The sequence below is a fragment of the Pan paniscus genome, chromosome 6 (genome assembly GCF_029289425.2).
Source record: "Pan paniscus chromosome 6, NHGRI_mPanPan1-v2.0_pri, whole genome shotgun sequence".
NCBI lineage: Eukaryota > Metazoa > Chordata > Mammalia > Primates > Hominidae > Pan > Pan paniscus.
Genome location: NC_073255.2, coordinates 36,088,585 through 36,104,350, shown reverse-complemented (window position 1 = coordinate 36,104,350; position 15,766 = coordinate 36,088,585).

Sequence of the window (15,766 nt, the reverse complement as noted above, 5' to 3'; positions counted from 1 at the left end):
CCTGTAATCCCAACACTTTGGGAAGTCGAGGCAGGTGGATCACCTGAGGTCAGGAGTTTGAGACCAGCCTGACCAACACGGCGAAACCCCGTCTCTACTAAAAATACAAAAATTATATGGGCATGGTGACGGGCACCTATAGTCCCAGCTACTCAAGAGGCTGAGGCAGGAGAATCACTTGAACCCAGGAGACAGAGGTTGCAGTGAGCCAAGATCACACCATTGCACTCCAGCCTGGGCGACAAGAGTGAAACTCCATCTCAAAAAAAACAAATTAACAATAATAATAAGAAGAAGTCTTTCTTACTTAGAAGTAGAAGATGTTAAGTAAAGGATACTGAAACTTCAATTCTGAGTTATGAAGATGATTGGCAAGAGGGCAGGTAGAAGGTAAGTAAAGCATATTAATGTTCTTTTATTTTCAAAGATAGTGTTGCAAACATTATTACATTCTGGTTCAAAGAAAAAGTTAAATTCTAATATGCTCGATGCAAAACTAAAATCAAATTAGCAAACTGTAGCCTCAGGGCTAGCTGGCTGTTTTTATAAATAAAGTCTTATTGGAACCAGGGCTAGGACTAGGATGAGGCAAGTGAGGCAGGGTGTGAAACACCCTGTGATAGGAATCCTGTGTTTACTTATTTTTACTTATTTTTCATATATTGTTCATTATGGATTTTTTGCATTGATTTTGTTTTTTTATATACAGTCATGTACCACTTAACAATACATCCTGAGAAATGCATCATGAGGTGATTTCATAATTGTGCAAACATAGGGTGTACTTACCCAAATCTAGGTGGTATATCTATTTGTATTTATTTATTTTTCCTATGGAAAACCAATGTCCCAGCACCATTACTGGATATCAACCCTTTTTCCTACTTGACCTGCAGTGGCAATACCAACTGCCATATACCAGGTTTCTACATATGCTCCATGATAATCTTATAGGACCACTGTTGTATATGTGGTCTATCATTGACAAAAGCTCTGTTATTTGGGGTATGCTTTTAATGCATGAAAATATTATTTATCTTGACTACTGAGTTGTTGTCTCCTTTGTAAATTTGCCCTCAAGTTTTCTCATGTGTCTCACTCTTGTGTAAGCCCCACATCAAACTATTTGAAGAAATATTATTTTAAAGCAAATCCTAAACAACATAGCATTTCATCCATAAATATTTCAGTATGTATCACTAAAGATAAGGCCTCTCTGTTTAACATAGCCATAATACCATTTTCACACATAGGAGTTTGTTATATAATTCTATTTCATGTACGTTTCACATTCTCTATGTTAAAAAGTTTAAAAAAACTTATTTGAAGAAATAAACAAAACAGAGAAGGTTTTCCAATCCTTAAAATAAAAACTAGAGAGAAAAAAGAAAGTAACAACAACACACATGTAAATATATAAATTGGGAGAGAATTGTTAGGCAAAGTGTACCATATAAAAGCTAATGAAAACAATGCAAATGAAATTAGTAAGTTCAGAAAAAGAAAAAATCAAAATAAAAGAAATATTTTCCATTGATAATACGGATATTAGTACTTTTGTACTTGATAAGAAATATCCATTTATATTTGCTAAAATTTTATTCTGTATCAAAGAGATACAGAGATATATCATTTACCAATTGACATTGCATTAAAATTTATAAATCAACAATATTAGAAAGACAAAGACATTTGATAAAATTTTCAAGAGTTTTCCATTGCTCTTAAGAGAAAATTAGAAATCCTCTCAGTCTCTCTAGACCCTGCACAATCTGCCCCTAAACAAATTCACTTTTTGAGCTTCTCTTACATGCCCACCACAGGCTTTCCCGATGTTCAAATGTGCCAAAACCTCCCGAATGGGGCTGGTTCCCAGCAGGATCACGTCCTCCTGCCAGTTCCCTCCTTAACCTGGCTCCCTAGTGAGTGATCCTTCCAGGCACACTCTCAGAGAGGCTTCTCTTGGGTCCACATTAGGATGGATCACTCTATGCTGCATCTCATAGCACATTTTATTCTCCCTCTATGGCATGTCTCATACTTTGTAAATATTCAATCTGTAGTTCACCCTCTATAGACTGTGAGCTGCCTGAAGGCAGTGGCTGTGTATTGTTCACAGCTCTTTAACCAGTGACTAGCATAGTGTCTGACACACAGTATGTGCCCAATAAATCATTTATTGTTGAATGATTTCAATGAGATGTTTACTATATATTCTCATGATTTATTTGCTATTTCTATTCCAGTACCATAGGATTTTTATTGCAGCCTTTTCAGTATCTATTTATAGCAGATGGAGTAAATGCCTCTTACTAGTTATTTTTCAAAATTCTCTTGACAACTGTCATATATTTAGAACTAACTTGTCCAGTTCCAAAAACAAGCAAACAGAAAGGACAGTTGGGATTTGGATTGTAATTGCATTATATGTCTATATTCATCTGGGGAAGAGCAACATTTGCATTACATTGTTTCCTGCCATAGCCAACCAGGATGCCTTTTCCCCTGTAATGGTAGCCCCCAGGGTATATGCGCAACATTCAGTTGGCTGACAAATTTTAGGGGCTTCTGTTATCCCCGAGGTAGAAGATAGACAGGGAGTCACGTAACATTCCTCTTCCAGTACAAATACACAAACATCCTCCAAAAGTGATGAAGTGGTAGAGCATTCTCAGGAGAGCTTTAACCTTCTTCACACTTTGCCCTGGGAGTTCTCTAATTTTACCCAGTCCCTGTGAGCTCTTACACCTTACGTGATCTTTCCCTTCACTCATACACTAAAGCATCCAAGCATCACCGGCGTCTTGGAATACAGGTCCAGCTTCTAATATTCTAAACATACATACCAGTTAAAGGAAACCGGCATGCTCCACCTTTTCCACCTGAAGTCTTATTTACAGAGGGCTGTAATAGTTCTAAAGTCTGGAGTCAGGCACGTTTTCCTAATAGTGGAGATTCTCTAACTCAATTAGCCAGGAAAAAAAGCAATAGAGGAAAGGCAGATGTCTGGCAGTTCTAAGCATTCTGCCTTAGGATGCCTCCAGTAATGAGTAGGGGGAGGGAGCATAGTTTGACGGTTTTCTGCTTCTTTTGAAGCTTCTGTGTACTTTATTTTAATATTAGAAATCCAAATGTTTGCAACGCCTAAGTCCATTTGTCCTGGTCCTATCTTATATCCTTCAGAAAAATTGCGTCCACACTGGAGTCTCATCTCAGCCAGGAGCTGGTTTCCAAAACCGGCATTCAAGGGGACAATTGCTTATAGTCAAAATTATCCTTGAAAATTCTTCAAATTGCCCCTGAAGAACAGTATACAGATGTAATTATCTTACAATAAATTCAACACCGCTTTTCCTTCCAGTACTGAAATAGATTACTATTTCATAAGTTGCATACCCAGTGAAGGAGTTGGCTTGCATTGGGGAGCTCTATTGCATGAAATATACATGTCTTAAAAAAAAATAACAGAAACATGTGCTGCATGGAGTAAATGAAATTTAATTTGTGTATGCTAAATGGGCATATGATATGACTCCACTGTATTTCTTTTTATGTATATTTTGTTTTTTAATCAAATTTATTCAAAAGTAGTTTATAGTTTCTGTAGCCATTATGAATGAGCTCTTATTTTTGTTCCTTTCAATTTTTTCCTGGTTCTATCTAGCAGATGGGAAGCTATTGATTCTCATGTGTTTTTTTTGTACTCCAACAATGTAATAACTTCTGTTAGCTTTATTAATAGTTTTAAAACAGATACTCTTGTACTTCGTAGGTATAAAATTATACAGTCATATCAGCAGTAAATAATAGTTCTGTTCTAATATTTAGACTGCTCATTTTGTTTTCTTGTATTGTGACATTTCTTTGCAACTTCAAAATGTTTTAAAACGTAATGATGATAATAGGCATCTTATTGTTATTAATCTAATGGTGAATACCTTAATCATTTTTCCCCTATTATAATTTTTGCTCTTGGTTCCAGATAAATTATCTTTATGATGTTCAAGAAGTTTCCTTATTTGCCTTATAGTAAATATAAATTCAATATTTATTTTAAATCATGAATGGCTACATCTTATTTAAGACACCCTAGAAAGATTGCTAATAGGGTATTCCAAGGGGTGAACTAGTATATTGATTAAATTAGGTTTGTTTCCCACACTCTCAAGGTTTCAGAAGATATCAGAGAAGACATTTGAGAACATGAAGTAGTGTGGACTTCCACAATTATGCCCTTGTGCGTCCCAGGCTGTGATGAAAAATACCTAACAGAAGGATCTGGAAATGTATTTTGAGTTTCTCAGAGTGTAAGCTACTCTTAATTTATTTTGAATCTCTGGGTGTTTATGCTTTTAAAAAGATCTGGCGATCCGGGTTTATACCATTCAATACTTAGCAGAGTTTTACGGCAAGCCAACTCAGAGTGGATTAACATCTTTTACATGAAGTTATAAGCTTACATGGGTTCTGTTTGTGGCACCAACCAACAAGACAGCAAGTTGCTACAATTTCTAGACCCTCAATCTAGTTCTTAAAAATCTACCACACCAGGAGAAAGAGTTCTATCATCTCCCAGTCCTAGTATCTTCTTTTAATCAGTAACAGCCACCACAAGAACTGAGAAGGTGACAGGAGTTCATGAAAACACTGACTATAACACCACCACTGGGAGAAATAAAACATTACAGAACCAAGGGGTTTATGTGCTGCCTGTGAAATCACTTTTACTTGCAATCCAAGACCACTCTTCATGCTGTTGTCTTTTTGCCATTGCACATGTCCACTCCACCCACTCCCCAGACTTTTCCCCAAGGTAGAGAACGTGACACTGTATGTTTCTCTATCACCAATTACAATTGAATTTGTTTGCATATGGCATTTGTCCACTTTAATATTATGATCATGAGTCAGGGTTCTAGAATTGTGGCAGTGGAAAGTGGTGCCTACACAGTTGTGTGTTGCATCTGCTCCACTATCTGAACTGCAGTTGTGTTCTGGGCTCACGTGAAGCTTACTTTGAAGGATGTACGCACTAAGTAGTCTCCTTTGCTAACCCATTCCTCCCAAGGTTTTCACTGAATTCGTGAATAACATACTCTGTTTCTGCCGACTGAACCTATACATTCTCCTCTTCCGGTAATGTTTCATTGAAACAAATTACCCGATAATATTTATTAAAATATTTAGATTTTCTTATGTTGGACTTTAGTTGAATTCTCTGTCTGTGTATGTGTGTAAACCTAGCCATATTGCCTTCGTCTTAAAATTAGTAGTGTTTCTTCGTATGTTTAGAATCTTATTTACTCATTCTTCTCACTGTTACTTATCACATGCCTTCTGGGTGACAGGTATTGTGCTAGGGAAAATGTTGGTGAAATTTATCCACTTTTCTCCCAGATGGATGATTTGGGATGTTTTGTAAGAGCATAAAATTAAAAGGGCAAACTCAGAATAAACTGTAACACATACCATAGCATATAACAGACTTTCATTTCAAAGTGAGTTTCAATGTTCAGAACAAACTTGATCATAGTCATTAGTAGAACCTGGATAAAGTTAAATTCTTAGCTATTTCAACTGGAAAAAAATAAATTTTGTTATTTATCTTATGTGTTATTGATATTATACTTAGAATTCCTGATGAGTATATTTGTTTTTAAAGATTACATATAATTCCTAAAAAACCTATTCTGAGAGGAATTCCATTTCCAGCCAGGATGGAGTGAAAGGAACCAGATATAATCCTATACACACACACAGACACACACACACACACGAAGCAACTAAATACCTGGTCAAGATATACTAATCGATGATTCTAGACATTGGACAACAGACAGCACAGGACAGTGGTTCTTCAGAGAGGGAAGACAAATGAGGTAAGTCATACAATTACATTAGCGAACTTCCCAGAGACAGATTACAGGCCATGGTGCAAGGGAGGGGAAAGTAGGCAGAGGCCAAAACCCTAGATTTGTTGAGGAGCCACTGCTGGTATTCTGGGGAGGCCAAGGTAGCTACAGTTCTTAGGGGAGAATAGTGGAGAGAAGAAAGCTGCATACAGAGACAGCTATGAAGAACTGCAAAGAAACCTTGGTTGGTCTTCAGCTGCATGGCGATCAGCACATATGTGAAGAAACTGCCCAAGGTTGGGGAAAGAACCATCTGAAAGGATTAGAGTGAACACTTCTTAAAACTAACAGATTTGAAACTCAGCACCACTATTTCCTAGCTGTGTGATCTTAGGCAAATCATTTATGCTCTCTGAACCTGTTTCTTCATCAGAAAAATGGATATATAATACCACTGACATCAGAGAGTTTTTGTGCAAATCAGAAAGAATCAATATTACATAGCAGGGGAACTGGCACATAATAGTTGCTCAATTAACCAAAAAAAGGTGTCCCACAAATAAAATAAAGTAAAATAAAACTAATGGAGGACTTGGAATAATTCATGTTCCCAACAACAAAAATGAAAAACCATGTCATGTCATTCATGGGGCATTGCATGGAGTACTCTGAAGGCTATCGTCTTAGTAGTGGGAAGAAAAATAGCCCTAGATTAAATACTGCCCTGATCCCACCTAACAAAGCTTAAAATCAAGATTTTAAAGAATAAAATGGTTTCCAAGTAACTTAACTGTATCCCAGAGCAGAGTTTAAGAATATTTATGAAAACACAAGAACATCTACCACTCACCAAGATAAAAGCCACAATGTCTGGCATCCAGTAACAATTACTAGCCATGCAAAGAAGCAGAAAAATATGGCTCATAATGAGGAGAAAATTAATCAACAGAGACTTTAAAATGTCATAGATGATAAGAGTAGATAATAACTTTCAAATAATTATTATAACTATATTCCATACAGAAAGGAAAGATTGAGCATGTTAAGTAGAGACATATAATATATAAAGACCCAAATAGAACTTTTAGAGATGAAAACTACAATGTCTAAGATGAAAATTACATAGAATGAGATTAATAGCAGTTCAGACAATATAAAAGAAAAGATTCATGAATATGAAGACACAGCAATAGAAATTATCCAAAATGAAATACAGTATGAAAAAGACTAAAAGAAATGAACAGAATCAATGTGTGTGAGACAACTTGAAATAGCCTAATGTACATGTAACTGATGTCTCCAGAGGTTAGGACTAGGGATCTGAAAAAAATATTTGAAGTAGTGCTGGCTGAAAATTTTCTAAATTTGATGAAAACTACAAACCCACAGGTTCATGTTCATCAAACTCCAGACACAACCTGAAGAAAACTACATCAAGTAACATATTTAAATTACTGGCCAGGCGTGGTGGCTCATGCCTGTAATCCCAGCACTTTGGGAGGCTGAGGTGGATGGATCACTTGAGGTCAGGAGTTCGAGACTAGCCTGGCCAACATGGTAAAACCCCGTCTCTACCAAAAATACAAAAATTAACCAGGTGTGGTGGCACACGCCTGTAGTCCCACCTACTTGGGAGGCTGAGGCAGAAGAATCACTTGAACCCAGGAGACAGAGGTGGCAGTGAGCCGAGATCATGCCACTGCACTTCAGCCTGGACAACAGAGCAAAACCCTGTCTCAAAAAATAAAAATAAAAAAATAAATTGCTTAAAACCAGTGATAAAGAGAAATCTAAAAAGCAACCCAAGGAAAAAATTCACATCATGGAGAGGAATAAAGATAAGAATTACAATGAACTTCTTATCAGAAACCATCCAAGCCAGAAGTCAGTGGAGCAACATATTTAACTACTGAAAGAAAAGGGAAAAAACCCATCAACCTGGAATTCTTATCCCAGCAAAAAAACTTTCAAAAGGGAAGGCTAAATACATACTTTTGCAGACATACAAAAGCTGAAAGAATGCATCGCCAGCAGATATGCACCACAAAAAAATGTTAAAGGAAGTCCTTTGGGCTGATGAAAAATGAGCAATGATACCAGATAAATATCTGATGCTACACAAAGGAATGAAGAGTAACAGAAATAGTAAATATGTGATTAAATAGAAAACACGTTTTTGTTACTTTTAAAATACCTTTAAAAGAGAACTGATTATTTAAAACAAAAATTAAAATGTGTATTGTGGTGTTTGTAACATACATAGAGGAAAAGTATAGGACAAAAATAACACATAGGCCAGGATGGAGGGAGGGAAAAATACTATTTTAAAGTCCTACTATACATGAAGTTCTAAACTATAATGAAGGTAGACTGTGATAAGTATGAGATGTATACCACAGACACCAAAACATTCACTAAAAAAAAACAGGTTATAACAAGTGAGCCAGTAAAGGAAACAAAATGGAATCATAAAAAAAATCATTAATGCAAAAAAGGCAGAAAAGGTAGAAACATGAAACAACAGATGGGACAAATATCATCTATTCTGAGAGAATAATCAGAAATACAAAATTTAGAAACAAAGGGATTTATCATGCCACTATCTACAATACAAAACATTGGAAATCGCCTATCCAACAATAGGGAAATGGTACAAAGGCACTAAAACTGTTGTTTATGAAGAGCATGTCATAACATGAGAAAATACTGGTGCTATAAAGTAAATTGAAATAAAGCAAAATGTAAAATTTTATATTGAACAATACCTCAACTACAAACAACCATGATAGGAAAGAAAAAAAGTGTGTGGTATGACAATAGTAATTTTTGTCTACTTTTTTTCAATTTTCTATAATATTATATTCCTTAAATAATCTGAAGAGAAAAACTGCAACTAAATTTTTGAATATTGTCAGGTCCTGTGCTAGACCTAGTCACATACTATCTCATGGCTCCCCACAACAATATTGCAAAAAAGAAATATTTTTCAATGTTTTCAAATAAGAAAATTGAGGCTCAGGGAGTATATGCCAGGCACACAGAGCTAATGTGTCAGAATATTGGCAGTTACAGGTGTTTTCTGCATAGATTTAATTCCTTAATCTGGGTGTTAGAAACCAGGTATGTCTGATTCCAAATACCATGATATGTATTTGTCGCAGAACTAATTTTAAAAAAGGCATAAAATTCTCTTTATTTTGTATGGTTGTTTTGCAATTTGGGGGATAAACAATATGTAAGATTAGCTGATGTAATTCAATCAGATTTTTAACAATTGAATTGCCAGATATAAGCTGAACTTGATAAAATAGAAAAAATATCACATCTTACAGCTAATAAATACAAAAAACAAAATGGCTACTATAAAAATTATTCACATTCTTACAGGCATTATCTTCTTAGAGAAGCATGGATCTTAATTGATTAAAACCATCATTTGCCCAGTGGAATTTAAGACATATTAGAAGACTTTATTCATAGAAACAAATATCAGCATGCTGGTTGGAAAGTCCCTATGCTCAGTAGTCTTATAAAATACTGTGCATTAGCATATGTTGATGTTTTATACATACAGGCATACATGTTTACTAAATAAGTGTATTGTCAATTGTTATCCTTAATCACAGAGTAATTTATTTACAACAACATAATTGAAACTGATGCTAAGTACTTCTACTATTCATAAATGCAGAGAAATCTAGTTTTAAAATATATCAGTACCAAACTTGAAAGGATGATCTGTTCCAAAATCAAATGACCTGGAGAAATCTGCATACTGTAGAGATACTTATGGCCGGCAGGCACAAGGTATTTATATCGTTTATACTGGAATTTTCTTAATATGTTGAATCCTTTAGCGAAAGAAATCTGATTTGATGCAAAAAGAAAGCAAGATACTGTGTTTTTATTTTTGTTTTTCAGTGCTGGTCGCCTGGAGAGCAAACACAATGCTTCTACTGCTCTGGAAAATCTGAAGCTACAAAGATGATTTTCAAAATTAAGGGCAACTCACAGCTGAAAATTATACCTTTGGGCAAAGGGCCAATTCGGGATGCGTTTCTCTCTGATTTGGAGCCATGCCAAAGTCCCTCAGTCCCATTTGTTCAGTTTTACAGCTAACAAATAAAAAGGAAATACTGAGAATGTAGCTGAAGTGTGGCTGTGTGGAAGTCAGTATTTAAGGTCTTGCTTAAGATGCATGTTAACATGTTAGAGTTGTATGGTAAGAACAAGAACCGTTGGGCATTTTCAAAGGAGCAGAACCTTACTATGGAAAAATGCTGCTTATTAATGAAGCGTTCCAGGGGTACCAGACCGCCAGGATTGCGAAAGGAGAAATGGGAGGGGCTAGGAAACTCTGGGCCAAACAGGACCACATTTTGACTTTAGCACGCAAACCAGGATTCGTTGAAATAGACTTGGAAGTTGACGACACCCATTTCTAAAATAAACGCATGGTATAATTGCACCTGATTACCATACTAAAATTGTTGTTTATTTTCACCTTACACTTAGATAACTGCTAAAGATCAAGCTAATTGGATTTGACAGTTTTCACAAATAAAATCCTGCAAATAACTTTATCAATACTATTACTGTTTTTCAGGTTGCAGATAAAAATATCTCACTTAATTTTTTCATTATAAACCTACATTGGAGAAATAAATTTAGCCTCCTGTGTCTTTCAGCTTAAAAAGAACTGTTCTTTTTGGAATGTTACAACTTTTAAAAGAAGTAACTGTAAACGAAATAAAATAAAAATTATTCTGATTTAGCCACTGTTAACACTCAGAGTATTAATAACCATGTATACATAGTGCAATATGTATAATTATGTAATTTGTATATAAAAATAAAGTGTACATCAATATGTATTACATATAATATATACATATATAAATATATCTATTAATTAAAAGGCTAAAAATTTTTTTATGTTATATGTATCATACGTAAAAACATTTTAAAGCAGAATGATCCCTAAGAGTGGGTCATTCTGGCCGGGCGTGGTGGCTCACGCCTGTAATCCCAGCAGTTTAGGAGGCCTAGGCGGGCACATCACGAGGTCAGGAGATCGAGACCATCCTGGCTAACATGGTGAAACCCCGTCTCTACTAAAAATACAAAAAATTAGCCGGGCGTGGTGTCGGGTGCCTGTAGTCCCAGCTACTCGGGAGGCTGAGGCAGGAGAATGGCGTGAACCCGGGAGGCGGAGCTTGCAGTGAGCCGAGATCGCGCCCTGCACTCCACCCTGGGCGACAGAGCGAGACTCTGTCTTGAAAAAAAAAAAAAAAAAAAAAAAAAAAAGATTGGGTCATTCTGCTTTGCAATATACTTTATTTTCATTTAACCATGTATATTAAACAGCTTTCTGTAAGACTGCTATTTTAACTGTAGGTAAAGAAAGACTTTGGTATCCTTTTGGAATAGGCTTTAAATGAAATGTGAATAACACCATTCAGTGAAAACTGTTTTTTCCTCTAGGCTTTACGTTCTTTTTGGTTTTGTTTTGTTTGTTTTTTTTTTAACTTTTTTTTTAAGTTTTAGGGTACATGTGCACAATGTGCAGGTTAGTTACATATGTATACATGTGACATGCTGGTGCGCTGCCCCCACTAACTCGTCATCTAGCATTAGGTATATCTCCCAATGCTATCCTCCCCGCTCCCCCCATCCCACAACAGTCCCCAGAGTGTGATGTTCCCCTTCCTGTGTCCATGTGTTCTCATTGTTCAATTCCCACCTATGAGTGAGAATATGCGGTGTTTGGTTTTTTGTTCTTGCGATAGTTTACTGAGAATCATGATTTCCAATTTCATCCATGTCCCTACAAAGGACATGAACTCATCATTTTTTATGGCTGCATAGTATTCCATGGTGTATATGTGCCACATTTTCTTAATCCAGTCTATCATTGTTGGACATTTGGGTTGGTTCCAAGTCTTTGCTATTGTGAATAGTGCCGCAATAAACATACGTGTGCATGTGTCTTTATAGCAGCATGATTTATAGTCCTTTGGGTATATACCCAGTAATGAGATGGCTGGGTCAAATGGTATTTCTAGTTCTAGATCCCTGAGGAATCGCCACACTGACTTCCACAATGGTTGAACTAGTTTACAGTCCCACCAACAGTGTAAAAGTATTCCTATTTCTCCACATCCTCTCCAGCACCTGTTGTTTCCTGACTTTTTAATGATTGCCATTCTAACTGGTGTGAGATGATATCTCACTGTGGTTTTGATTTGCATTTCTCTGATGGCCAGTGATGGTGAGCATTTTTTCATGTGTTTTTTGGGTGCATAAATGTCTTCTTTTGAGAAATGTCTATTCATGTCCTTTGCCCACTTTTTGATGGGGTTGTTTGTTTTTTTCTTGTAAATTTGTTTGAGTTCATTGTAGATTCTGGATATTAGCCCTTTGTCAGATGAGTAGGTTGCGAAAATTTTCTCCCATTTTGTGGGTTGCCTGTTCACTCTAATGGTAGTTTCTTTTGCTGTGCAGAAGCTCTTTAGTTTAATTAGATCCCATTTGTCAATTTTGGCTTTTGTTGCCATTGCTTTTGGTGTTTTAGACATGAAGTCCTTGCCCATGCCTATGTCCTGAATGGTAATGCCTAGGTTTTCTTCTAGGGTTTTTATGGTTTTAGGTCTAACGTTTAAGTCTTTAATCCATCTTGAATTGATTTTTGTATAAGGTGTAAGGGAGGGATTCAGTTTCAGCTTTCTACATATGACTAGCCAGTTTTCCCGGCACCATTTATTAAATAGGGAATCCTTTCCCCATTGCTTGTTTTTGTCAGGTTTGTCAAAGATCAGATAGTTGTAGATATACGGTGTTATTTCTGAGGGCTCTGTTCTGTTCCATTGATCTATATCTCTGTTTTGGTACCAGTACCATGCTGTTTTGATTACTGTAGCCTTGTAGTATAGTTTGAAGTCAGGTAGTGTGATGTCTCCTGCTCTGTTCTTTTGGCTTAGGATTGACTTGGCGATGCGGGCTCTTTTTTGGTTCCATATGAACTTTAAAGTAGTTTTTTCCAATTCTGTGAAGAAAGTCATTTGTAGCTTGATGGGGATGGCATTGAATCTATAAATTACCTTGGGCAGTATGGCCATTTTCACGATATTGATTCTTCCTACCCATGAGCATGGAATGTTCTTCCATTTGTTTGTATCCTCTTTTATTTCCTTGAGCAGTGGTTTGTAGTTCTCCTTGAAGAGGTACTTCACGTCCCTTGTAAGGTGGATTCCTAGGTATTTTATTCTCTTTGAAGCAATTGTGAATGGGAGTTCACTCATGATTTGGCTCTCTGTTTGTCTGTTATTGGTGTATAAGAATGCTTGTGATTTTTGTACATTGATTTTGTATCCTGAGACTTTGCTGAAGTTGCTTATCAGCTTAAGGAGATTTTGGGCTGAGACAATGGGGTTTTCTAGATATACAATCATGTCGTCTGCAAACAGGGACAATTTGACTTCTTCTTTTCCTAATTGAATACCCTTTATTTCCTTCTCCTGCCTGATTGCCCTGGCCAGAACTTCCAACACTATGTTGAATAGGAGTGGTGAGAGAGGGCAACCCTGTCTTGTGCCAGTTTTCAAAGGGAATGCTTCCAGTTTTTGCCCATTCAGTATGATATTGGCTGTGGGTTTGTCATAGATAGCTCTTATTATTTTGAGATACGTCCCATCAATACCTAATTTATTGAGAGTTTTCAGCATGAAGGGTTGTTGAATTTTGTCAAAGGCCTTTTCTGCATCTATTGAGATAATCATGTGGTTTTTGTCTTTGGTTCTGTTTATATGCTGGATTACATTTATTGATTTGTGTATGTTGAACCAGCCTTGCATCCCAGGGATGACGCCCATTTGATCATGATGGATCAAGCTTTTTGATGTGCTGCTGGATTTGGTTTGCCAGTATTTTATTGAGGATTTTTGTGTCGATGTTCATCAAGGATATTGGTCTAAAATTCTCTTTTTTGGTTGTGGTTCTTTTTTTTTTTTTTGAGACAGAGTTTCGCTCTTGTTACTCAGGCTGGAGTGCAGTGGTGCAATCTCGTTTCACCGTGATCTCTCACTCAGATGCAAGCGAGTCTCCTGCCTCAGCCTCCTGAGTAGCTGGGATTTGAGGTGCGCACCACCACACCCAGCTAATTTTTTGTATTTTTAGTAGAGATGGGGTTTCACCATGTTGGCCAGGCTGGTCTCGAACTCCTGACCTCAGGAGATCCACCTGCCTCAGCCTCCCAAAGTGCTGGGATTACAGGTGTAAGTCACCTGCCCGGCTGGCTCTAGATATTCTTAATACAAAAAAATTAAAATAGCTGTTGCTTTTGCAATATACAGCACGGTTTTAAAAAATCTCAGGTTTTGGAACAAGGCCTTCAGATCTATGTTGGAGTTCCAATTCCTCACAGCCATGTGACCCTTGAAAAATTATTTAAACTTTCTAAGCCTAAATTTGAACTTAAAAATTTTTAAAGATTAAATAAGATAATGCATGTTACGTGCTTAACCCCAAAATGCTATTGATCAGCTAGCACTTACTCGGTGTTATTTAAAAAATAATTTTATTGGTCTCACCTACCTTTCACTCCCAAAAAATCTCATAGGGATTTTCACTTGGAGTGGTGGTAAACTTATACTTTGAGATTGTCCATCTGTATAATATTCAATCATCTTGTATTACTTCAAGAAATCCTTTGTATACCTGGAGAAGTAGACCCAATTCAGGGTTTTCTCCCCTTCACATAAAGTACTGGTTCAGGCTGGAGTGCAGTGGCACGATCTCAGCTCACTGCAACCTCTGCCTCCCGGGTTCAAGCAATTCTTGTGCCTCAGTCTCCCAAGTAGCTGGGATCACAGGCGTGCATGCACCACCATGCCCAGCTAATTTTTTGTATGTTTAGTAGAGACAGGGTTTCGCCATGTTGCCCAGGCTGGTCTGGAACCCCTGACCTCAAGTGATCCGTCCGCCTTGGCCTCCCACAGTGCTGGGATTACAGGAGTGAGCCACGATGCCCAGCCGGTGTTTTCCCTGGGTAATGTTATTTCCGCTATTTTAAACGTGAACATTTTCTAATATATTTTCTACTGATTATTGATTCTGTAGGGAAAAGTTACTGCATTTATTTTTTAGCTTGTTACTTTATTTAAATATATTAGCTCAAGATAGTCTCATTAATTCTCTTGGCAGAAGTCCATGTCACCTGTCAATAATGATTATTCTATATCCTTTCTTATGATAATTTTACATATACCTGTTTCGTATCTATTGCATTAACTAGACTTCACAAAAATGCTCAGTAATACTAGGGAAAGTAGGAATTTTTGTCTTCTTGATTTTAATAGAAGTGTCTCCATGGACTTTGAGCTATTGGTTTTCAATATGCATTTTTTAATCGTGTAAAGGTAGTTTCCCATTATTTTTAGTTTTCTAGTTTTGTTTTCATCAGTGGTAGATATTTAATATTTTCAAATGCTACATAGAACATCTATTGGGATAAATTTGTATTCTTAACTGCTAATCTGTTGATTTAATGAATTAATAGATATCCTAACACTAAGCCATCCCTTCTAGAATAACACCTATGTAACTATGTTGTATTATTATTTTTGATAGACTGTTCTATTCAGTTTGGAAATATTTCATTTAGAATTGCTGACATTGATTTTCCTAAGTATAGTCATTCCCTAGTTTTCCTTTTCACAGCATCTTTACCAGGTTTTGGTACTAATATTATGCTGTTTCTTAAAATGATTTAGGACATGTTTTCATCCTTTCATTTGTCCTGGAAAAGATGAATATAGGAATAACATGTTCTTCAAAAACTAGACACACTATCTGGGTTGTAACTTTTTCATTTAAAAAATTAGTTTAAAGGTTTATCTAAGGGCGAGGCGGGCGGA